The sequence below is a fragment of the Elephas maximus genome, chromosome 24 (genome assembly GCF_024166365.1).
Source record: "Elephas maximus indicus isolate mEleMax1 chromosome 24, mEleMax1 primary haplotype, whole genome shotgun sequence".
NCBI classification, from domain to species: domain Eukaryota; kingdom Metazoa; phylum Chordata; class Mammalia; order Proboscidea; family Elephantidae; genus Elephas; species Elephas maximus.
In genome coordinates, this window is record NC_064842.1 from 4,165,907 (window position 1) to 4,190,381 (window position 24,475).

Here is a 24,475-nt window from a genome sequence, read left to right on the forward strand (position 1 = left end):
TCTGACTCACGGTGACTCCATGTGTTACACAGTAGAATTGCTCCATGGGATTTCCTTAGGTATAATCTTTTCAGAAGCAGACTGCCAGGCCTTTCTTCAGTGGTGCGCCTGGGTGGGTTCAGATCACCAACCTTAGGTCAGTAGTTGAGGGCAAACCATTTGCATCACTCAGGACCTTATAGAATAGCTGAACCCGAACCTGCTGCCGTCAAGTTGATTTTGACTCATAGGACCCTATAGAATAGCAAGAGGGAGGAAAAAACTGGTATAGGAATTTCCAGTATGTATTGTGTTCTATGAACTCAAAAGCTAGCTCCTACATAAATGTTTCTTAAATCTGCTCATCGATCACTATTATCTTCATTCTTTTCTTGAATTTGAGCAACAGATTTTCCAGTTTTCTGCTAGAATTCTTTTGGAGTCTCCTTTTATTAAACTGAGAGGCAGTAGCTCAGTTGTTACCTGAAAAAAGGAAAAATCATGCAGGAAGATCCCTTTGCTTGCTTTTTGTTTATTTTAGGTTAACCCTCACTATTTATAAATTGTAACTTCTTTGTGCTTCAAGCATTTCCAGACTGTCATCTGATAATGGAAATTCAGGGTAATTTTTTCTGTTCATTTGGACATAACAGGAAAATAAGTCACTAGTTTTTGGCCTCACGGCACTCCACAAGCAATTTTGTCTTCCTTAGCTAGAGAGCACATTACGGGGTTTAGTGCATCGAGCTATAATGGTGCCTGTCTTTTTGTTTTAAGGCTGCCTGTTTTAAGACTGTCCTTTTGTTCTGAGGATTTGTGTTAGGAAAAGTGGCCACCGTGAACTCTGCTTTCAGAATTGGTTTTTGGACTTCCTCCGTCAAAGCAAAGTATTGTGCTTGCCCATATTCGAAGCTAAAATCAATCACATTTCACATACAAAAAATCAAACCTGTGTTTGCTGAGAACAAAAGCGAGTGTGTTTTCAAAGATGGACCAACAAAATGAATTTGTTTTTAATTCCTCATTATATATGGCCCTTTCCAAATAAATATTGGTTCATACGTGGCCTGTTAGGGTTAGAGTACAGGGGATACTTTGAAATTTAATTAGAGATTTGATCAACTTTTTTCCCCATCTTTTATTATTATTATTATTATTGTGCTTTAGGTGAAAGTTTACAGAACAAACTACTTTTTCATCAAACAGTTAGTACCCACATTGTTGTATGACATTGGTTAACAACCCCACGACATGTCAACAGTCTCCCCTTCTCAGCCCTAGGTTCGCTATTACCAGCTTTCCTGTTCCCCCTGCCTTCCAGTCTCTGCCCCAGGGCTGGTGCACCCCTTTAGTCTTGTTTTGTTCAAGGGGCCTGTTCAGTCTTTGGCTGAAGGGTGAACCTCAGGAGTGACCTCATTACTGAGCTGAAAGAGTGCCTGGCCATACTCTCAGGGTTTCTCCAGTCTCTGTCAGGTCAGCATGTCTGCTATTTCTTCTTGAGTTAGAATTTTGCTCTCCATTTTTCTCCAGCTCTGTCCAGGACCCTCTATTGTGATCCCTGTCAGAGTAGTCAGTGGTGGTAGCCAGGCACCATCTAATTATACTGGACTCAGTCTGGTGGAGGCCGTGGTAGATGTGGTCTATTAGTGTTTTGGACTAATCTTTCCCTTGTATCTTTAGTTTTCTTCATTATTCCTTACTCCCAAAGGGATGAGACCAGTGGAATATTCTAGATGGCTGCTCATAGGCTTTTAAGGCCCCAGACGCTACTCACCAAAGTAGAACCTAGAACATTTTCTTTATAAACTATGTCAGCCCAGCAGTTCGGTCCCTCAGGGAGTTTGGATGTCTATGGAGCTACGAACTTGCCTTGTACAGGTTGTGCTGGCTTCCCTGGTACTGTGTAGTGTCTGACCCTTCAGAGATCAACTTTTGCAACAAAACACGGTGATCTGTTTAGTGATCGGTGCGTGGCACCCTAATTGTAGCAAGTGAATTTAGCCCTTCCTGCCCCAAACTTGATTTAAAGCAAAAGAATGGGTTCCAATTAATGGTGTGTGTGTGTGTATGTGTGTGTGTGTGTACTCTCTCATTTCAGAACAAGGAAGAACCCTTGTTCTTCCTCCAGAAAATACGGTCATCATCAGTGCTATTCGTGACATATTTTCGTTTTTCTCCGCACCCAGACACCTGTTAGGATGACTCTTCCTCTGCTCCCTGTGACTAGCGAGTCACCTGAACAGCTCTGGCCAATGCGTGTGGGCAGAACTGATGTGGGCAGAACAGGTAGAGGGTTCAGCTGCGACTGTAAGCCCCTTCCGAGCTTCCTTGCTCTGGCATGTGGACCATAAATCATGGGTGCTGTGTCAGCCGGGATCCCTGAATAAGTATAGGAACAGAGGCTCCTGGCCGACTTGTGGACATGCAGCAGGAGCCACGTGCTTTAAGCTACTCGGATAAAGGGACTGTTTGTTCTATTTTACAATCTCTTCTATGCTAAGTCAGTAAGGCACTATCTTAGGCTGTTATAGTCTTAGTCTTAGTGCTGCTATAACAGAAATACCATAAGTGGCTGGCTCTAACAAAGAGAAGTGTATTTTCTCACAGTCTACTAAGCTAGAAGTCCAAATTCGGGGCGTCAGCTCCAGGGGAAGGCTTTCTCTCGCTGCCGGCTGTGGAGGAAGGTCCTTGTGGTCAACCTTCCCCTGGACTAGAAGCTTCTCTGCACAGGAACCCCGGGCCCAAAGCACATGCTCTCCTCCTGGTGCATCTTGCTTGGTGGTGTGACATCCCCAACTCTCTGCTAGCTTCCCTTTCCTTTATCTCTTGTAAGATAAAGGGGGACGTGGCCTGAGCAAGAAGGGTGTTACGTCCCACACTAATCCTCTTTAACCACAGCAGAGATTATGATTTAGAGGACATAGAAAAATCAGAAAATGGGGGACAACCACACATGGCCTAACCAAGTTGATACATATTTTGGGGGGGGGACAGAATTCAACCCATTACAGGCACCGTAAACATTGTTGGTTTAATTTAAATAAAAGGATAAAGATAATAATAATCTGGGAGATTTAAACTTTCTGTGCCATGCTCACGTTGGGTGAGTTGCATATTAGTTTCCAAACCCCTGACAGCCTGAGGTCTATCGTCCGCACTTGCCTTATTTAGGGTTTTCTAGTGGTTTTGCCAGGGAGGCGGTGGGAGAATTCTTGCCTTCCGTGCAGGAGACCCTGAGTCCCGCCCGGCACACCTCCTGCGCAGCCACCGCTGGTCTGTCAGTGGACCCTTGTGTGTTGCCATGACGCTGAACAGGTTTCAGCGGAGCTTCCAGACTAAGGTGGACTAGGAAGGAAGGTCTCGTGATCTACTTCTGAACAGTAGTCAGTGGAAACCCTAAGAATCACAATGGCCCAATCTACAACCGATCATGAGGCTGAAGCAAGACTGGGAAGTATTTAGTTCTGTTGTCATGCGGTAGCCAGGAGTTGGGAGCAGACTCCAGGGCAGCTTATAACCAGGGTTTTGTTAGAAGCATCGGGGTAAAAGTTGAAGTAAAATAGAACAACCTGCTTTGTTTTAGGAAATGGTAAGTGGGCTGGCTTTAAATTCCATGGAGACTAGATATTCATGTTCCTATAAAAGGGTAGTTTCTGCTCCAGGCCTCACTGTATCTGTGTCTCTGATTCTATACACTCATTCAGGATTAGGCCCAATGATATTGAATCTGTTTATTTTTAGACTTCCTGTAGGAAGGAATCCTAAACTGAACTTAGGTTTCATAAAACCAATGCATAATACCAAAGTAATTACAAATGTAAAAGAGCAGGATATCCTTATATATAATATTATTTTGAGATTTTTAGGTTTAATTTTATGAAATAATTTATATTAAACTATTTCTGAACTTAAAAAATCACAGTTCCATATGTTTCAACCTAACATTCTAAGGATTTGTTGTTGTTGTTAGGCGCCATTAAGTCCATTCCCAGTCATAGCAATCCTTTATACAACAGAATGAAACACTGCGCAGTCCTGCACCATCCTCGCGATCATTGTTACACTTGAGCCCTTTGTTGCAGCCACTGTGTCAGTCCATCTTATTTAAGGTCTTCTTCTTTTTCATTGGCCCTCTACTTCTCCAGGGACTGATCCCTCCTGATAACATCTCCAAAGTATGTGACAGGTAGTTTCGCCATCCTTGCTTCTAAGGAGCATTCTGGTTGTACTTCTTCCAAGACAGATTTGTTCATTCTTTTGGCAGTCCATGGTATATTCAGGGTTCTTTGCCAACACCACAATTCAAAGGCACCACTTCTTTTTTGGTCTTCCTTGTTCATTGTCCAGCTTTCTCATGCATATGAGGCTATTAAAAACACCATGGCTTGGGTCGGGTGCACTTTAGTCCTCAAGGTGACATCTTTGCTTTCCAATACTTTAAAGAGGTCTTTTGAAGCCAATTTGCCCAATGCAACATGCCTTTTGATTTCTTGACTGCTGCTTCTGTGGCGGTTGATTGTGGATCCAAGTAAAATGAAATGCTTGACAACCTGAATCTTTTCTCCATTTATCATGATGTTGCTTATTGATCCAGTTGTGAGGATTTTTACTTTCTTTATGTTCAGGTGTAATCCATACTGAAGGCTGTAGTCTCTGATCTTCATCAAATCCTCTTCACTTTCAGCAAGCAAGGTTGTGTCATCTGCATATCACAGGTTATTAATGAGTCTTCTTCCAATTCTGATGCCCCATTCTTCTTCATATAGTCCAGCTTCTCCGATTACTTGTTCGGCATATAGACTGAATAGGTACGGTGAAAGAATACAACCTCGATGCACACCTTTCCTGACTTTAAACCATGCGGTATCCCCTTGTTCTGTTCCATCTCTGATGGAGCCCCAGTAGCACAGTGGTTAAAGTGTTCAGCTGCTGACCAAAAGGTCTGCGGTCCAAACCCACCAGCGGCTTCCTGCAGAAAGATGCGGCAGTCTGCTTCTGTAAAGACTTACAGCCTTGGAAACCCGTGGGGCAGTTCTCCTCTGTCCTGTAGGGTCGCTAAGAGTCAGAATCAACTCGGCAGCAGTGAGTTTGGGTTTTTTTTGATCATTCCGGGTGAGTTTATTCTATTGTGCCTTCCCTGTCTCGAGTGCAGAGAACAAACCAGCACAAGACCAGCTGATATAATAATAACATCTATGAATGTATAAGGAGTCCTGGTGGCTTGGCTGCTTACTGAAAGGTTGGCAGTTCGAACCCACTAGCCGATCTGTGGGAGAAAAGACCTGGTGATCTGCCCCTGTAAATATTATGACCTAGGAAACCCTATAGCGCAGTTCTACTCTGATATAGGGTCCCTGTAAGTCAGAAAGGATCCCTGGTGATGCAGTGGCTAAAGTACTCAGCTGCTGACCTAGAGGTTGGTGGTTCGAACCTACCAGCTTCTCTGCAGGAGAAAGATGTGGCAGCCTGCGTCCACAAAAATCTACAGCGTTGGAAACCCCGTGGGGAAGTTTTACTCTGTCCTGTAAGGTCGCTATGAGTCAGAATTTACTCCATGGGAGTGAGTTTGTTTTTGTCTTGTTTTGTTTTTTAATGAGTCGAAATCAACTCAACAGCACACGACAATAGCGTAAACGTATAACCAGTAACTGACCAGTTGCCATCGAATCGATTCCGACTCCTGGCAACCCCCCATGTGTCTGAGCAGAACTGTGCTCCACAGGGTTTTCAATGGCTGATTTTTCAGAAGTAGATCACCAGTCCTTTCTTCTGAGGTGCCTCTGGGTGTACTTGATCCTCCAGCCTTTTGGTTAGCAGCCAAGTGTGTTAACTGGTTTCATCACCCGGAGACTATACATATATACTCTCTCCCCAGTGGAGATAACCTTTTAAATTATTTAACGTGACATTAGATATATAAATCTGAAGCAGTACACTTCAGTTACTTCCTCAGGTACAGGTGTCCCCAGGAACGATGAATAGGCACTTGACTTGTATGCCTGTGGTTAAACAAACAGAAATACTTGCCAAAGTAGTCGCTTTCCTAATGCAGGAGGTATTACTGTAGAGATAAACTCTAGTTCCCATTCAGAATATCAGGGGGCTTACAATCACTGAAATGTTTATTTTTTTCATCTTGTATCTGTTTATCCCTGCTACATACACTTCATAACCACTCTGGTTCTTCTGTTTTCATAACCTCTGTACATCAAAAAGGACTTAAGTATCTTCCGAGCAAAATGTTTTGTGTGGACTATTGACCTAAAAAAAAAAAAAAAAAAAGCTATGAAGAAAAGCAAGCTTATTGGCAAATCTTACCATACAAAGGAATCCATCTCCACAATTGGAGACTATGGGTATAAATATGGTGATATTTTTCATGAGATTTTTCACGAATGCCAAAGATTGTGATGTGTTGGTGGCTTCTTCAATTTTTGTGATGCACATCACTGAGAAGCTAAGTCCATTATTGAGTGAATTTTGTGCCATCTCTGTATATGTTCATGTTGTACATATTCGTGTGTGTGTGTGTATGTGTGTGTATTCCCAACTTTACTCCTATTTGTGTCACTTCTAGGAGCCCTGTGGCGCGGTAGTTAAAGCACTTGGTTGCTAATGAAACGGTTGGTGGTTTGAACCCACCAGCTCTTCCACGGGAGAAAGATCTGGCAGCCTGCTTCCGTAAAAATTAGAGCCTTGGGAACCCTGTGGGGCAGTTCTCTTCTGTCTGTAAGGTTGCTATGAGTCAGAATCAACTCAACAGCAATGGGTGTGGTTTTGGTTTGGTTTGTACTATGCTTTCAGAACCTGTTAGACAGACTTTGGCTAAATACAAGCTCAGTTTAGAGACTACTGTGTGTGATCGATTCATAATTCTGAATGAACAAGCAGGGCAGCAAGGACATAGATCAGCAGAGCAGGCTAAGACTTGCTTTGCAATTGAAGCCACATGGACTGCAGACTTTGTCATAAGTGTGAATTCACCAAAAGGCAGTGTAGTGTAAGGCTGAGTATGGGAGAAACAAGGATTTAGCTGCAAAGAGTTTCTGATCTGCAAACTGGGGACTATTATGCCACACAAAAGATGTTTGCCAACCCAGAGCACAAATGGCTTCCCTTTCCAAGAAAACTCATTTATTTATTTGTTCATCAAGCATGCGTTGGTTGCCTGTGGTGTGTCAGACATCTTACCAGGTATTGGGAATACATATATGCAAAAAGTCAGCGTGCCTTCAAAAACAGTTAATTTCAAAAAGAACATATTTCTTCTCCTTTGGAACTTAGCAGGAAGGTTCTTTTTGGAGATGGTGTGTCTGAGATTCTGTTGGATCCACTTAGGGGTTCTGCATAGTGGCTTTGGGAAAGGAGTACTTCCATTCCCTCTCCTACAACAGTTTTACGTAGGAGAAGAGCCTTGGGAAGCATGGCACTTAAATGCTAACCTAGATGTTTTATCTTCGTGCTCCATTAATGACTACATGTAAAATAAAATCTGTGTGCTTCTTTTTTTGGGGGCGGGGGGAAGTTTGGGGGTGGTTGTGCCTGATTGGAATAAAAGTTTTTTTTTTTTTTATTGTGCTGTGTAGAGGCTATGAAAAATGAAAAATTTTATGTGGTTTTACATCCCAGATAGGTAAAGATTTTGTTATCTTGCATTTCACCAGTGGGAAAGCCCGGGAGGTTCAGGCAGGTTTTGTTTTTCTTTTTGTGGTGGGAAAAGGAGACCATCATTCATCGTTTTTTGAAGGAAGCCTGATGAAAAATTGCCAAGTTAGCACACTCTTCTAATTTTAAATAAGTAGATTAAGTCTTACAAAAAACTTCCTCCTATTTTACAAGCATTGTAAGCTATGGGATTATTACCCTCAGTGAGATGGACTGACACAGTGGCTGCAATAATGGGCTCAAACATCGCAATGATTGTGAGGATGGCACAGAACCAGGCAGTATTTCATTGTATTGTACATCGGGTCACTGTGAGTCGGAACTGACTCGATGGCACCTAACAACAGAGTTATTAGAAATGATAATTATTTTAAAATGGAAATAAGCTAAACCTGAATTTCATAAAATAGTACTTCCTTCAAATAAACAGAAAAAGTATTAGAAATTTAAATTTGAAATTGCCTCTAGATTCCTTACTATGCTAAACAGACTCTAAGCTCCTATTATCAAGTGTAGGTTCTGTAAGTTGAAAGCACTTAATGAAAGTGTCTTTCAAAAAGTTCTTGGGAGATGTTGAAGTGCTAGAAGTTGATAATTTGACATTCTGTTTTTAACCCATTTAACTCCTGTTGTCTATGTATGGGGTCTTTGCATAAATACATCCAGAGACAATTTTAGGTTTCATATTCCTGTATCATTGCCTTTTTGAAACTGGTCACAGTTACAAATATTTTCCATTTGTCCACACTTAGGGTCTATGAATAGCATCATATTTTTGTGTTTACTAAGGTTCTCAGGTATTTTGTCTCATGAAGCAATATAGGTATGGATTTTACACTTAGGCAAACTAGCAGTTTGAAGAGCTTTGTAAACTAGACAAAAAGAAATTGGTTAGTTCTTTCGTCTTTTCTCCTTTTTTTCCCCCTCTGGAAGTTCCCACCTTCTATTACTCAAAAGTTACAAGCAACGAACTTTTATATCTGAACAAAAGGAAGACAAGAAGGCTAGTGAGAACTTTGCTATGGTGCCCAAAGATGTTAAAATCAGACCTAGGGAAAGGTTCCATCTCACTTCACCCTCTCTAAGCATTGGTTTAATGTCAGAGACAATGAAGTCGAGTTTACTTCCCAGACTTCAGTCGATATCAAATCAATAACAAAAGATAATCCCAGCAAGGTACCCAGAGAGGCATTTGGCCTGATCCTTGCTTCTCCACTGCCTTTTCTCTCCTTCCTGGTTATTCCTCCTCCTCTAGCACTTGATGTAACATCAGTTAACCAGTTGCTATCTGGTCAGTTCTAACTCATGGCAACCCCACGCATTACCCAAGTGGTGCAAACGCTTAACAAGTTCAGCTGCTAACTGAAAGGTTCACAGTTCGAGTCCACCCAGAGGTGCCTAGAAGAAAGAGCTGGTGATCTACTTCCAAAAAGTCAGTCATGGAAAACCCTGTGGAGCAGTTCAAGTCTGACACGTGTGGGTCGCCATGATGTAATACAGGCTTCATAAAATGGCCAGACCCAGGCTATAATAGAAACTCATTATGACACAGCTCTCTGTTAAATGGATACAGACAAAAATAGCTCAGTCATGTTCTCCAAAGCATACCGTGATGTAATCCGTTCCATGTATGAAAGCCGGCCCGCCCGAGAAGATCAGCACTGGGCACGAAGGGATGCCCTCGCATTGTCTTCCTTGGCAGAGACCTTTTCTTTTCATGTAGTATAAGCGGATGCACTGGGCAGCGCCGATTGCCACAGGCGAGGGGGCGTGTGTCCACCAAGCTCCCTTCCTGGTACCGAGTAGAAGCATTCGTTGAAGCTGTGCTGACGTACAGCTCCTTGACTCCCTTTCACAAAGGAGTCTTCCTGTGTTTTATCCTTGCAGTCAGGGGTATGTTCTCCACTAAATTCTGCATTCACAAGCCCTCAGTGGACACAGCTGGGGAGACTGAGCACTGCAGACCTCAGGGCTAGCCTTGGCACTCCACTAGGGTGGGGGCTACCCACGCCTTGCTGTCACATTCTCAGCATTTCTGTTCCCTCTTTATTTTCTGTCTGCTCTGTTTCTTAGGCAGCCTCACTACACTTCAACCAGGCTAACTGAAATACAGAGGCACACCTATAAGACAGCATGTCACCACACAGCGAGCAGCATCTCTGTGGAGCTCATTTGGCGGCGCTAAACTCAGCCGGGGAAAGGCAGCTGTGAACACTTGCTCAGTGTGCAGCGAACACTTCGTCGAGTCGGTTCCCACTCGCGGCAACCCTATGTACAACAAAACAAACACTTTCCAGTTCTGCTCCATCCTCATAATTGTTGCTGTGTCACTGTGCAGCCACTGTGTCAGTCCATCTCACTGAGGGTCCTCCTCTTTTTCACTGACCCTCTACTTTACCAAGCATAATGTCCTTCTACAGGGACTGGTCCCTCCAGATAACATGTCCAAAGTATGTGAGAGGAAGTCTTGCCATCCTTGCTCTGAGGAGAATTCTGGCTCTACTTCTTCTAAGACAGATCTGTTTGTTCTTCTGGCAGTCCGTGGTATAGTCAGTATTCTTTGCCAAAACTACAATTCAAAAGTGTCAGTTCTTCAGTCTTCCTTATTCATTGTCCAGCTTTTGCATGCATATGAGGCAATTGAAAATATCATTTTTCTTACACATTCAAAAAAGGATGAGAGCACGATTCTTTTTCATTGTATTTAAAGATGGTGATCAAAGGGCATTCTCCGTCCAATAGAAATATTATATATATAACATATTTTATATATGCATATATAATAGAAATATAAGGCACAAATGCAAGGCACATATGTAATTTAAAGTTTTCTAGTGGCCTCATTAAAAAAAAAAAAAAAGGAAAATCTGATGGCATAGAGGTTAAGTGCTATGGCTGCTAACTAAAAGGTTGACAGTTTGAATCCACCGGGCCCTCCTTGGAAACTCTATGAGGCAGTTCTCCTCTGTCCTAGAGGGTCACTATGAGTTGGAATCAACTTGATGGCAACAGGGTTTGGTTTGGGTTTTTCATTTAAAAAGTGAAAAAGAAAAAACAGGTAAAATTAATTTTAGTAATATATTTTATTTAACCCAATATATCAAAATTATTGTCATTTTGAAATGTAAATATTGGATCATGTAAAAAGTATTATGAATGAGACACTTTACATCTTATTTCTTATTATGTTTTCATAATCTGGTATATAGAGACCAAATGAGCAACACCTGCCCAAAAGCAAAGAAGAGAAGGCAGGAAGGGGCAAGAAAACTAGACGAGCCAGGGTGGAAAGGGGGAGAGTACTGACACATCCCGGGGATTGCAACAAATGTCACAAAATAATTCGTATAAATTTTTGAATGAGAAATTAATTTGTGCTATGAACTTTTACCTAAAGCATAATAAAGTTAAAAAAAAAATCTATATACATAGTATACTGGAGCACATCTCGGATCGAACCAGCCACATTTTAAGTGCTCAGCAGCCACAATGGCCGGTGGCCCCTGGCATGGACTGCACACCTGTACTAGCACCGGGGCTGGTGGTCACCTGTCTTTACAAAAGAGCCGCTGCTTTTGTGCAAATGATGGAGATTGTGCTTGTCCTCCTAGATGTTTTACTGTCCTTAGATGATATTATCTTAAGGAGTTAGGAGAAAAAGACAAACTGCAAAAACAGTAACGTAGTATGTGCAAATTCGCATTGCTTACTCTTTCCCCAATCTGAAGCAATTCTTAGGGAATATCTGTGGGCTTCGTATTTCTGTTGCTGCCTCTGCCTCTCATCCAGTGTCAGAGTGAACAGCCATGCGTGGGTCTTCAGTGACTTTAGAGGATTTTTGCAAAAGCTGAACCACACCCACACCCGTGCAATTGTACATGAGAAAGTTTACAAGAGAAGAATTGGGAGTTTTCCTTGATCTTCTTAGACCTATGGGATATTTTTCCCGTATACCATTATGCCAAGTTTAAATTTTTTAACTTTTTTTTTAAACCAATAAAGCCTATATTCAGTGATCAATGTGTTAACCCAGAAAACAGCAGCAACAAAGAACAAAGTGAAAACTTGTTTTCTCATGTCTTTATTGCTCACGTCTCACCTTTTTCACTCTCAAACTCTCCAGCAGCTCATGTCTAACTCGCACTGACACAGATCTGACAAAGCATCCGAAAACAGACCGGTTGGACCCTGGAAGCCTAAATAATGTTTCCCTTGACTTTCATAGAAAAAAGAGTACTTTCCAACATGCTTACATTTCATGAATACAAACTGAATTGAATGGGTTCAAGTTTTAAAATAATCACCTCCAGTTTACCTACTTAACTGGATTTTTGACCATTGGTATATTTGATTTAACTATTACTATAGGTTTAGGGCATATAGGCTTTTGTTTTTAAGCAGTTAATTTTATCTACACAATTTAGTTTTTTTAAAACTCTGTTGGGTGGCCTTGCGATGGGTGCCAGAGTGCAAATGTGAAGAAGGCACACGTCCAGCCCTGGCCTGGCGGTGGCCCGTATTCCTGGAGTGCACATAAAGTGCCCTTTTGGGGTAAGTTAGCTACTGCTAAATATAGGCTTCCTGAATAAGTTTTGAAACATGATTGAATGTTTGATTTTATCGAAGTATACAACGGTCACACTTTATAGGGAAAGCCTTTAAGGTTAGAACCTACCCCCTCATTCAGGCGTTACTTTAGACTTGGTATTTTATGCACAGCTACACACCTTAAGAACTTAAACTAACAAATGATTACTACCCATCACTATAGCCCTCCTCACCAGACAGTAGTATTCACAGTGTTTCCACATTAAATAGCTGGTTACTATAACTCAATCATATTAAGGACCCCTGGTGGCACCATGGTTAAGAGCTCGGCTGCTAACCAAAAGGTCAGCAGTTCGAATCTACCAGTCGCTCCTTGGAAACCTTACGGAGCAGCTGTACTTTATCCTATAGAGTTTCTATGAGTTGCGATGGCAACTGGCTTGGTTTTCTTTTTTTCGGCGGGGGGGGGGGGAATCATATTAAAGTGTGTGGAATTTTATTAAAAGTACATAAATTATTTTATATTGTTCTATATTTTTCCATGCCCCCATTTTTACAACAAGGAAAATGATATTGTGTAAGAATTTCCCCCTCAAAAAGAAAAATGTTACAGAGTCGGGTGAGCCCCATAAAATGGATTGTTAAAGGAATCCAAACACCAGGCCAGTAAGGAGAATTCCCAGCACATCCAGCCGCTCTTCGACAGGGACAAAAACGAGAAGTTGCGCTCACTCCACCACAAGTGTCTGTCTGGCTTTGCAGCCCCACCTCATCACGAAGGCAGTCAGCATTGTATGTAACACTTTGAAAATTTTAGAAGATTCTATTTAAGCTTATGGTGTTAGTATTTTTCTTGACATTGTTTTTATTAAAAACTGTTGTATGTAGTCCTCACACAAAGATGTTAATGTGTGTGCTATTAAGAATTGTGGAGAAATTGTTCACTAAAAAAAGCAGCTTAGATAAAGGAAACCATATGAATATTACATATACTTTCCTGAAAACCAGGAAAAAAAAAAAATCATGTACTGTTTTGTCAAGATAATGGGGCATGCAAGTAATCCTTTTAGTTTTTTTTTAAGTGGTAAAGAGAGTAATTTGAATTGTTCTTTTAACAGCACAGTTCAACAATGCAATGAAATGTCAATACTTCAGAAAATGAATTAATGATAATTGTTAGGAATTATAGTCCAGGCAACCTCAGAAATTGGAATGCAAAGTAAGCTTACCATTCTCTGTACCGATTTAACCACAGGGATGTTCTCAACCCAGCTCGCTTCTTTTAGTATTTAACTTTCCTCAAAACATTAAGGTGTATGAGCATCTGAGGACTGAGAACCATAAATTAAAACCCCACTGTCGTAAGGAACAGGAAAGTGCATTGGTCAAAGGTGAGAAAAACCTTTTTAGTTTTATTCTTGGTGGAGAAGATGACTCAGTGGTCATCAAATCCTAAATGTTTAGCTTTGCTTCGGGTGCTTTTGAAGGCGTCCCTTGGGGCCAAGTTTCTCTGCTTGTTACTCTGCCCACATCCAAACAATGATGATATCCACACATAAATAGAATTATTTTAAGAAATGTTGAAGCTCTTGCAAGTATTATCCAATACTTAAGTTGACTGTTGGCCATTGGAAAAACCTCGCAAGATACAAAGTTTCAGAGAAACATTCCCAACCAGTTATGAGTCTGGGAAAGGAACTGGGTTACCTATAAAAGTGACTGTTAGTCCTCGTTAGTAAAATGAGAAAAGAAAGTGAAGTCACTTAGGTAGGATAAGATCTGGAAGGAGGAAAATGACTAGAATATGATTGTAGGATGCAAAAAAAATGGTCTTTTACCTGAAATGAAAGTCCCTGGGTGGTGCAGGCAGTTAAGTGCTTAGCCACTCGTTGAGAAGTTAGCAGTTTGTATCCACCCAGAGGCACCTTGGGAGAAAGCCCTGACAATCTCCTTTGAAAAGGTCACAGTCATTGAAAACCCTACTGAGCACAGTTCTACCCTGAAACACGTGGGGTCGCCATGGATAGGAGTCAGCCTGATTGCAGCTGGTTTGGTTTGGGGTTGGTACCTGACTTAAGAACCATAAGGGAGTAATTCAGAGGATAAGACTGGTGGACGGGGCTTTAAGAGAAACAAAGTTTGAATTCTCTCTCACCACAGAAGGCTGGCAGAGCTGCTGTCACTGAGTGTTCAAATCATACCACGAATTTCCACTCTAAGGTAGCTAACCACAAATAATTGGAACAATGCTGCTGCCGTTTGTTTTTAGAAATGGACAATATAAAATATTAGAAAATTTAGATTTTTATTCCTCTCTTCATGTCTAGACACCAAAACTCCATAAAAAGAATAGAGAAGTCTCAAAGATAACAGGTAGTTGACAAACGTAAAAGCGATGCTGTCGGGTGTGTAGCTCAATCAGAGAACCTAAACTGGAGAGACAGAGGAGGGTTTAAGAGATGTTCAGGGGACCAAGCTTTGGGTGGCTCTGAATGTAAAAGTGAAATAGAGAGTTATGGTCAATGAACAAATAATTTAGGTCAGAGTTATTCTAAATTTGGGGGTGTCTTTGGCTGGAATCTCTAGAGAGGCAAAACTAGTAAAGCATATAACTATATATACAGATTTATATTAAGGAAATTGCTCACGTGGTTGCAGAGGCTGGAACATCCCAAATCCATAGGTCAGGCTGGAAGCTTCACCTGATTCATGTAGCCTCAGGGGCTGGCAAACCCAAGGCAGACAGCAAGGCTGTAGCTCACAGACTGCGAAGATCGACAGATCCCAAGATTGGTAGGCAGGATGCCAGGTAAGCTGCTAGCTCCAGTCCCAAGAACCGGAGGTCAGATGAACAGGAGCCAGCTGCAGGATGCAGTGCCCACAAGCCTTGCCAGAGAGTTCACTTATATTCAAGGTAGGCCACACCCCCAAGAAAACTCCCTTTCAGCTGATTTGCTGCTCACAGCAGATCCCATCATGGAGGTAATCAGGTTATTATATGTGACTACCAGAGTACACCATAACTGCCAAACCACTGAGAATCATGGCCCAGCCAAGTTGACACATAACCTTAATGATCACAGGGGGATTTTTCCAGGTTCATATAGACAAATTACATAGCAGATTTAAAATTCTTAAAAAATGGCCTACCTTTTGATAATTATTTGTTTTACTTTATGGAAAACAGAACTGACGCGATAGCCTTACCTTTTAATTGTGGAATCTACTTTGCAGTAGCTAAGATTCAACAGTGACATTCCAGGTAACCATGGCTGGTGGGGGCAGTTACTTCTGCCATGGAGAGAAAACGTATGTAGGTGGAAGTCACCCTGGAAGCCATATCTCTTATCAAAAGTAGAGTAAGATCATATGTCTTCCTGCCACAGAAGCCTGGCTCAGAAACGGATCAGAGGACAAATGAAAGTATAAGAAAGTTTGCTCCTCACAAATTAGCTTTGCTTTCTGAGAAAAACATTTTGCAAAACTGTTGAGAGGAAAACGATCTCCTTAGAAACGGCAGTTGACAAAGACCATGCATTTAAAAACTGATTTTGTTTAATTTTTCAAGCTAAGAAAACTGAACATTGTCTTGAGGTTATGTTACACTGTTAGAAGAAATGACTGTTCCAATGAAGATTACCCCAGGCTAGAGATAACGAGAGTTTCAGAAGATAAATAATTAAAAATATAAGAAAATCAAGACAGGGAATTGCCCTTTCTTCACACCTAGGTATTCAGTAAAGTAGAATGAATTATAGTTTGGTAAAGTGTAGCCAGGCAGCCTTTGGTTCTGTTGTACATAGGGTTTGTCTGAGTCGGAACCAACTCAATGACATCTAACAACAGCAACAAACGGTGTAGAGCTCTGATTCGGCAAGATAGACTCATTCTCAATTAATCTTTTTTTTTTTTTAAATAATGTTAAAGAATCCTTCAAGGTATTATTTTACTTTGAAATCTGGAAGAGAAAGACTCTGGGTGACCACCACAGCCAGCGCTGACACGTAGATGGTACTGGGTAAATGAATAGCAGTAAGTAGATCTCACCCTCCCCAGGTCTCTTCAGAGCTGAGTGTGCCATACACTGCATCTGGGCAGCTAGTGTAATGACACCAGAAAGGCAAGTTTTAAACGGAAAAACAAAAACTCCTCAATTTTCGTACCTCATAAAAGCTGGGTCCAAGCCCAAGGCCTTGTATGTAGTAGATAATCAATGGGTGATTGTTGAAATTCAGTTTCCATTTTTACATACTTTTAATATCTTTATGTTGTTGTTGTTAGTTGCTGTCAAGTTGATTCTAATTCATGGCAGCCACATGTGTTACAGAGAAGAACTACTTCACAGAGTTTTCTTGCCTGTAATCTTAACAGAAGTGGATTTCCAGGCCTTTTCTCCAAATTACCACTGGGTGGGTTTGAACTCACAACCTTTAGGCTAGTAGTCGAGCACAAACCATTTGTGCCACCAAGGGACCTATCTTTGCCTACACCCATTCATTATTTTGGGTGTAATCAGAACGTAGACCAGGATGTAGATATAATTTTGTTTTCTTTTTCGATTTGCCTACTAGAATCATAATAGTAAACAATAGTCTCTATGGCTGATTTGTGGAGTGCTGATGGTTTGGTGGAAGAATTATTGTCTTCCATGCAGAAGACCTGGGCTTGACTCCTGGCCAAGGAACCTCACGCACAGCCATCAGCCATCTGTCAGTGAAGGTTGTGTGTTGCTGTGGTGCTGAAGAGGTTTCAGTGGAACTTCCAGACACAGCTGGACTGGGAAGAACGGCCTGGGGATCTACTTCCAAAAATCAGCCAGTGGAAACCCTAGGGACCACAGCAGTCTGATCTGCAGCCAATCACGGGGATGACACAGGACTGGACATTGTTTAGTCCTCATGCTATTAAAAAGTAGTGCTCAGAGAATATCTCATTACAGACTTACTTTTTCCTTTGGTGGAAATTTTTGCCCAGAATAAATTAGTATTAGTTATTGAGTTTATCTAAGAATGTAAATATTTTAGTGATTATTAAAATTGCTTTACAAGGTGCTTTCTCTTCAGTCTGTACCAGCACACACTGAGATAGAATTTATGCAAGATCAGCTTCAAATGAGAACTCCCGAGTGTGTTTGTGCGGGAAGAGGGCAGTGCCAGGCAGATGTCCCCAGTTAGAAACCACGCGGTTGTCTAGTTTATTCAGATTACCGTGCTGTGTAACTTCATGCGGAGAAGACATAAACAGAATGCACCGTCTCTGTCATTAAGCTTGCCATCGAGTTTGGGAGACTAAACTTGTTTCATTAAATTACTATTCTCAGAGCAGAGCCTGCGATGCAGCAACGTGGAGTTGGTGGGAAGGAAAGGGAGCATGATGGGAAATAGGACAGTGATCCTTACCCTCAAGGAGTCAGCCATATAGTTGGTTGATTGGAGTCAGTGGAGTGATAAGTACTCCATGTGGTTACAAATGAGCTTACTGTAAGTGTTGTAAATTGCAAGCTTCTAGAACAGTGAACTTTCACACTATATAGGCCATCTTATCGGTCTTATGTGATTTAGCAAAATTGTCCTGAAAGAGCTGGAGTACAGTGAGTTCTTTTTTTTTTAAACCATATTGCTACAATTTCAAGGACCTTCTTGGCATTATCTGAGGTACTTTAGAGACCCTGAGGACCGTAGGTTTGGAACCACTATTGGTGGGAAGGGTGAATATTGGGCCTCTGTAATCAAAGGGAACTCGTTACCTTGAAAATCTATTAGGTGCTTGTCTTAGTCTTCTAGTGCTACTATAACAGAAATACCACATGTGGATGGCTTTAACAAAGAGAAGTTGATTGTCTCACAATCCAGTAGGCTAGAAGTCCAAGTTCAGGGTGCCGGCTCCAGGGGAAGACTTTCTCTCTCTGTCGGCTCTGGAGGAAGGTCCTTGTCATCAGTCTTCCTTTGGTCTGGGAGCAGCTCAGCTCAGGACCCTCGAGTCCAAAGGACACGCTCTGCTCCCGACACTGCTTTCTTGGTGGTAAGAGGTCCCCATGTCTCTCTGCTCGCATCTCTCTTTTATATCTCAAAAGAGATTGGCTTAAGACACTACCTAATCTTGTAGACCTCATCAATATAATTGGTGATAGTCCATTTTATTACACCATAGTGATAGGATTTACAGCACACAGGAAAATCACACAATACTGAGAATCATGGCCCAGCTAAGTTGACAGATATTTGGGGGGAACACAATTCAATCCATGACAGTGCTTAGTTGGGGAACACAATTCAATCCATGACAGTGCTTAGTTGGGGAACACAATTCAATCCATGACAGTGCTTAGTTGGGGAACACAATTCAATCCATGACAGTGCTTAATAAATGTTTTGAGTTGGTGATGGAGATGTTAGCAGTTCTCCGAAAGTGCAATTCCGCTAGCCCTTCTCTAGCTTTAAAGGTTGAAAATTCCATCAAGGACGTGAAGAGCAGGTTCTGGAACACCTGTGGACAGGTATTTCCTGCAAGTGGTGGGAGGGGCCAAAACGGCTTCATAGTCCTCAGGGTTAGGAGACTGGTAAGTGGAAGAATATGGCAGGGAGAAGGGAGAGAAAAGGAAAGCTGACTTAAAGGAGCTGTGCAACAGGTATCCGGTCCTTCCCATTGAGGCCAAGATTCAATAGCATCAGAGGCTTCTTGGAATAAAGAGGAGGCTCTACATAGACTAAAAAGTTTGTGGAAATATATTCTGAACTTTTCCTATGAATAGACCTAGCTGTGAATAAATTTTATTCATTGGCTACATCTTCCTGCTGAGAGGAACGGGATTAATCCAACAGAGTTGGTCAGGAAGCAGATCTTTTTACTTGAGCACGCAGTGAAAACATGATTGATTTTCTGGCATTCATTCATTCATTTGTTTAGCAAGTACTTATTGAATGCCCAGTCTGTATACTCCTCTAGGTGCTGGGAATACTGAGCAGAAGGTGGCAGATATTTTCCCTCTACTGCCAGGAAGCCAGGATAGCAATGAAGCCAGTAATTATAATACATGGGGATGAGAGTGATACTAGGGAAGTAGAGAGTGCGATAGGTAAAAATAACAGATGATCCTTGTGTTAGTTTCCTAGAACTGCCATAACAAGTACCCAAAAATGGGTGGCTTAAAACAACACAGTTCTGGAGGAAAGAAGTCCAAATTTAGGGTGTCAGCAGAGCCATTCCCTCTCCAAAGGCTCTAGGATAAGGTCTTTCTTTGTCTTTCCCAGCTTCTGGTAGCCTCAGGCTACAGCAGTGTAACTCCAATCTCTGCCTCCATCTTCATAGGCTGTCCTCTCTGTGTCTCTACACTTGTGCCTCTTCTCCGCTTTCTATAAAGACACCACTTATGTTGGATTAGGACCTACCCCACTCCAGTACGGCCTTACGTTAATTTAACTGATAACATCTTTAAAGACCCTATTTCCAAACAAGATCATGTACACAGGTACTCGGGCCTAGGACTTCAACATGTCTTTTGCGGGGAATACAACTCAATCCATTACAACCCTAATGTAGCCCAAGAGAATTTCTAATTTAATATAAGTAGTTACTATCTCAGGGTTGGCAGTTCCAATCCACCAGGCGTTCCTTGGAAACTCTATGGGGCAGTTCTACTCTGTCCTATGAGGTCGCTATGAGTCGGAATCAACTCAACGGCACTGGGTTCTGGGATCTCAGGTGTTGTTAGGTGCCATTGAGTTGGCCATGGAATATGCATGTTGCTTCCTGCCCTTGCTCGTGATATACTGGTTAAACCAGCCTGCCTCTTCCTGTCTCTTCTCTCTCTCACTCATGCATAGGTACAGTTCCTGCAGTGCTTCTTCCATCTGTCCTCCTTCATTAGTTCCTTATCCTTCTGCAGCCCCCCTTCTCTTTTAACATTAATAAACTACTACTAATGTTATTCACTGATGTTTCCAACCACTAGATCACCAAAATCTTTTTGTTTGTTTTAGTCACTTCTAATGAAAACCTTCCTAAACTGAAAACCATACCTTTCCTTCTCTCTTATACCCTTGTCTGCAGTTTCACTTGAGTTGAGGGCCGGTGAACATCTTTGTGAATAGAAGTGGTTTACCCACCTTTCTTGTCTATGGGACTCTCGGTGACTCTACTAAATGACCCAGACGAGGTGTCGTTTCATTTTTTTGTTTCTTTATTGACGGTGATGGGGATGAGTTCTTGTGTAAATCTGAAAAATGACTTTTCTTTCTCGTTTCTTACTATCCTGTCAGCTCTCATGCCACGTGATTATCGGTCTATCTTTTCATAGTTCTGCATTCCTTTCCTTCTTTACAAATCAGATCACCTGGGCTGCAAGGACTGTGTGAAAGTTGAGATAGTTGGAATCCCAGTGAAGGGCTCTTCCTTGAGTCAACTGCATGAGCTGCAGAAACACCCATTGTGATCCTTTAGGAGCTGATTTTGCTCATGTTTTGGTTCTTAGCTTTGCTCCTCTTAAGTGAAGTAGGTTGCTAGGTGCTATCGAGTTGGTTCCAACTCATAGTGACCCTGTGTACAACAGAACAAAACACTGCCCAGTCCTGCACTATCCTCACAATTGTTGTTGTGCTTGAGCCCATTATTGTGGCCACTGTGTCAATTCATCTCATTGAGGGTCTTTGCCTTTTTCACTGACCCTCTGCTTTACAAAGCGTGATGTCCTCCAGGGACTGGTGATAACATGTCCAAAGTATGTGAGACATAGTCTCACCATCCTTGCTTCTAAGGAGCATTCTGGCTGTACTTCTTCCAAGACATATTTGTTCATTCTTCTGGCAGTCCATGGTGTATTCAGTATTCTTCCAAGGAGCACTCTGGCTGTGCTAAGTTATAAGGAACAAATATTATATTTGACTAAAGTGCAGAAATTTTTTTTAATAAAAACCCAGTGAAACAGACTTTTTAATCTGGAAGGAGTCGTTTTAATTGTCTAGATCATTACAAGCATTAACATTTCAATGCAGAGAAATTTTACTTATATAAATGAGATATTCTTAGAATCTTAGCTTTGAATTTCTTTGAAAAGAAAAAGCACCTTCTGGGTTCAAATATACACTTTCATCACCACTAAAAGATAAATGTCTGTACTTTAGGACACTGTGTGTTATTTGAAGAATAAGAAATACATCATCATAAACAATTCTATACGGTTAAAATAGTTTTTAAAAAGGAATGGGAGTAATTCTTCTTTGTTTGATTGCCTTAGTTTGATTGTATTTGTATCTGTGTGTATCTGTGTGAAAGACAGATTCTTTTTTCCTTTTTTTTTGTTCTTATTGTCAAGCTTTGAACGAGCAGTTTTGTCCCTAAGTCTAATAGCATCAAGTGTACTAGAAAGTAGAGGGCACAGGAAAGAGGAAAAAGATACCATTATTGGTTTAGATGAGTCAACCTAGTACATATTTATGAGTCAGCTTTCATTTTTTCCAGCATGTTTGTATAATTAAGGCAATGGACCCTCAACCTAATGTACTCTGCCATCCGGTGGGTTTTCATGTAATATGGATTTGCCTGGCAGCCCTTCAGAGATGTTTAGTTCTTACAAAGCTAAGATTTTCCTGGGGAGGCAGAATAATGTGCTAGACCTGACCAGCCACATTGGAATCCCAACTCTCCCACACGATCACTGTCTGTGTTAAGGCAATTTTTTTTTTTTTTTTACCTCTCTGTCCTCAGTTTCTTTTTTGTAAAATGGAGGTGTAATAGGATCCTCCTCATAGAGTTGTCATAAGCATTAAATAAGTTAAAAGTTTTTACAGAGCAATGCCTAGCACGTGGTAACTACTGTACACTCACAGAAAATGGTACGCAATCCCATGATACAGACCTGTGTTAACAGCGAGAGCCCTTTTTATCATGATAAATGTTTTTGGAGTTCTACTATGAATTCATTATTGTATTTTACTGTATTACTCTAACTTTTAATAATCATAATTTTTTAGCAATTTAACTGTAAGTGTAACTAATAAGTTCCATTTGTCTGATAATAAATGTAAACGTGAGTACTTTCTTGCCTTGGCCTTCTTCTGGCTGATGCAATGCAGCAGTGTACCTAGCCAGGGTGACTGTTCAGCCCGTGTTTATTATGTTTGCCTTCAAGGTGCTCAAAGCACACGCTGCCTTAAACATGTCTATAACTTAGGGTTTGGGCAAACCACGGCCCTTCTGCTGAGATGTACAGAACTGAGCAGTGCTGCTGTTGGATGCTTGCTTAGAGAATGTGAACTGTATTTCGGGGAGACTACTCTATTTGGTGATTTTTCTACCACTTATTCCTATATGTGGTAGTCTCCTTTAAGCTCTCAAAGTACCCTTGGCTGGTGCTCTTGAGTTGATTCTGACTCACAGCAACCCCATGTGACAGAGTAGAACTGCCCCATAGGGTTTTCTTGGCTGTAATTTTATGGGAACAGATCTCCAGGTCTTTCTTCTGTGGAGCCGCTGTGGGAGTTCCAACCACCAACCTTTTGGTTAGCATCCAAGGGCTTCGCCTTTGAGTCTGCAGAGTTTCTTCTCTTGGAATTAGCAACTGCTAATTTGTAATTGTATAGTCCTTTATAGTTTAATAATATTTATGCCTATATCTATTAATTTCACTTCTTTCTCTTGTAAAATAGGTTATTATTACCTATTTTATAGATAAGTAATGGGAAGCTCAAAAAGATTAAATATAAATGATACAGCTAGAATGCAAGCCTTCTCCCACCCCCAACCCCCAGTTTCCTGACAATTTCCATTGGTTACTGTAGCCCTTGCTATCTCCAGAGGTTACCTTTCACCCTTTGGGATGCACTAGAGAAATTTGACAAAAAATATGTCCACAACATTGGGTAAGAATCCCAGCCTCTGGGAGAGATGTAGTGTAATTAAAGATTAGAAATTAAAGAAGTTTATGGACTCAGATAAGTCAGAGCTTTTCTTGCATTTTGCCTTTGCCTAACTTGTAGGAATCACTAATTTGTAGAAGCCCGTGCCTAGACAGAAAGCTTTGTGTGTGTGCCATTAGGCAACCCGAGAGATCATGGTGACTTTGTGCAACTTACTTCTCAAGAAACTTCAGATTGAGTCCAAGGGAGGTTTCCAGTCTTTGCTGAATTTATCATAACCACTTAAGTTTCAAATTTCAATAGAGAGACGATTAGAATGTTTGAAGAACTTTCTACCCGGGTGTCAATACTCAGGTGCTTCTTTGCCATGAAAAGGCAGAGATTACCTGAATGTGCAGAAAGAGCAAACAGTGTGGCTACTGGGAACCCTACTGAGTCTGAAAACCATGGGGATCAGAGAAAAATTTCGGTGTCTACAAAAACTGAAAATGTTCACTCATTTGACTCAATGGCTCCATTTTTGATAACATTTATACTTTTGCAAAGATACAGTTATAAGAATATTCACAGAAGTATTATTTTAATAGCAAAAAAAAAAGGAACCTACCCAAATATCTATCAATAGGAGAATATTTAAATTATTTCATGTCCATACATCCTGTGGAATGTTCATCAGCTGATACAAACTACAAGGTAGGATAATGGAAACTAACATGGAAAGACAGCTAAACCTGGTTAAGTGGAAAAAGCAATTTGCAAAACTATGTTTAATATAAAACCACTTTTACAAAAATATTAATGATGATCATAATGAAGGAGGAAGAAAATCAGTTGAGTCTCCGTAGAGAGAGATAAAAAATGATTGGAGGTGTATGTGCTGTCCTATTGCTGACGGCCACTATTGAGGTCTGAGATGACAGTGAACATGCATTTTCAATAATACATATATTCATTTAGCAGGTATTTATTGAAAGACTTCTACATGGCAGGTACTGTTCTAGGTGCTGAGGATACTCAAAAAGTTTACCTTCTAGTTGGAGGGGATAGGAAATAGATTTTTCTTTAATAGATAGAAATTAAGAATTTCTATCTACTAAAAATGGAGCCCTGGTTGCGCAGTAGTTAAGAGCTTGGCTGCTAACCAAAATTTCAGCAGTTCGAATCCATCAGCCCCTCCTTGGAAACCCTATGGGGCAGTTCTACTCTGTCCTATGGCGTCACTGAGTCAGAATAGACTCGACAGCAATGCGTTTTGTTGTTGTTGTTAATGAATAAAGTATGGGCCCTTCTCCCAAAAACTTAGTTTAAACAGTAAGACAGACAAGTAAACAGAAAACATAAACTGTGGAAGCGTTTATTTATAATAAAAGAGTGTATGGAATTTGTAGGGAGTCAATTCTCAGTAACCCCATGTTTGTTACCACTGATCA

General features: G+C 41.1%; 1 protein-coding gene across 4 annotated transcripts in view; it reads left to right on the top strand.

The window, feature by feature from the left end:
* The window catches only part of KCNK2 (potassium two pore domain channel subfamily K member 2), a 237,172-nt gene that overhangs the window by 208,013 nt on the left and 4,684 nt on the right, over nucleotides 1–24,475 (top strand). The gene's annotated exons all lie outside the window — the stretch shown is intronic.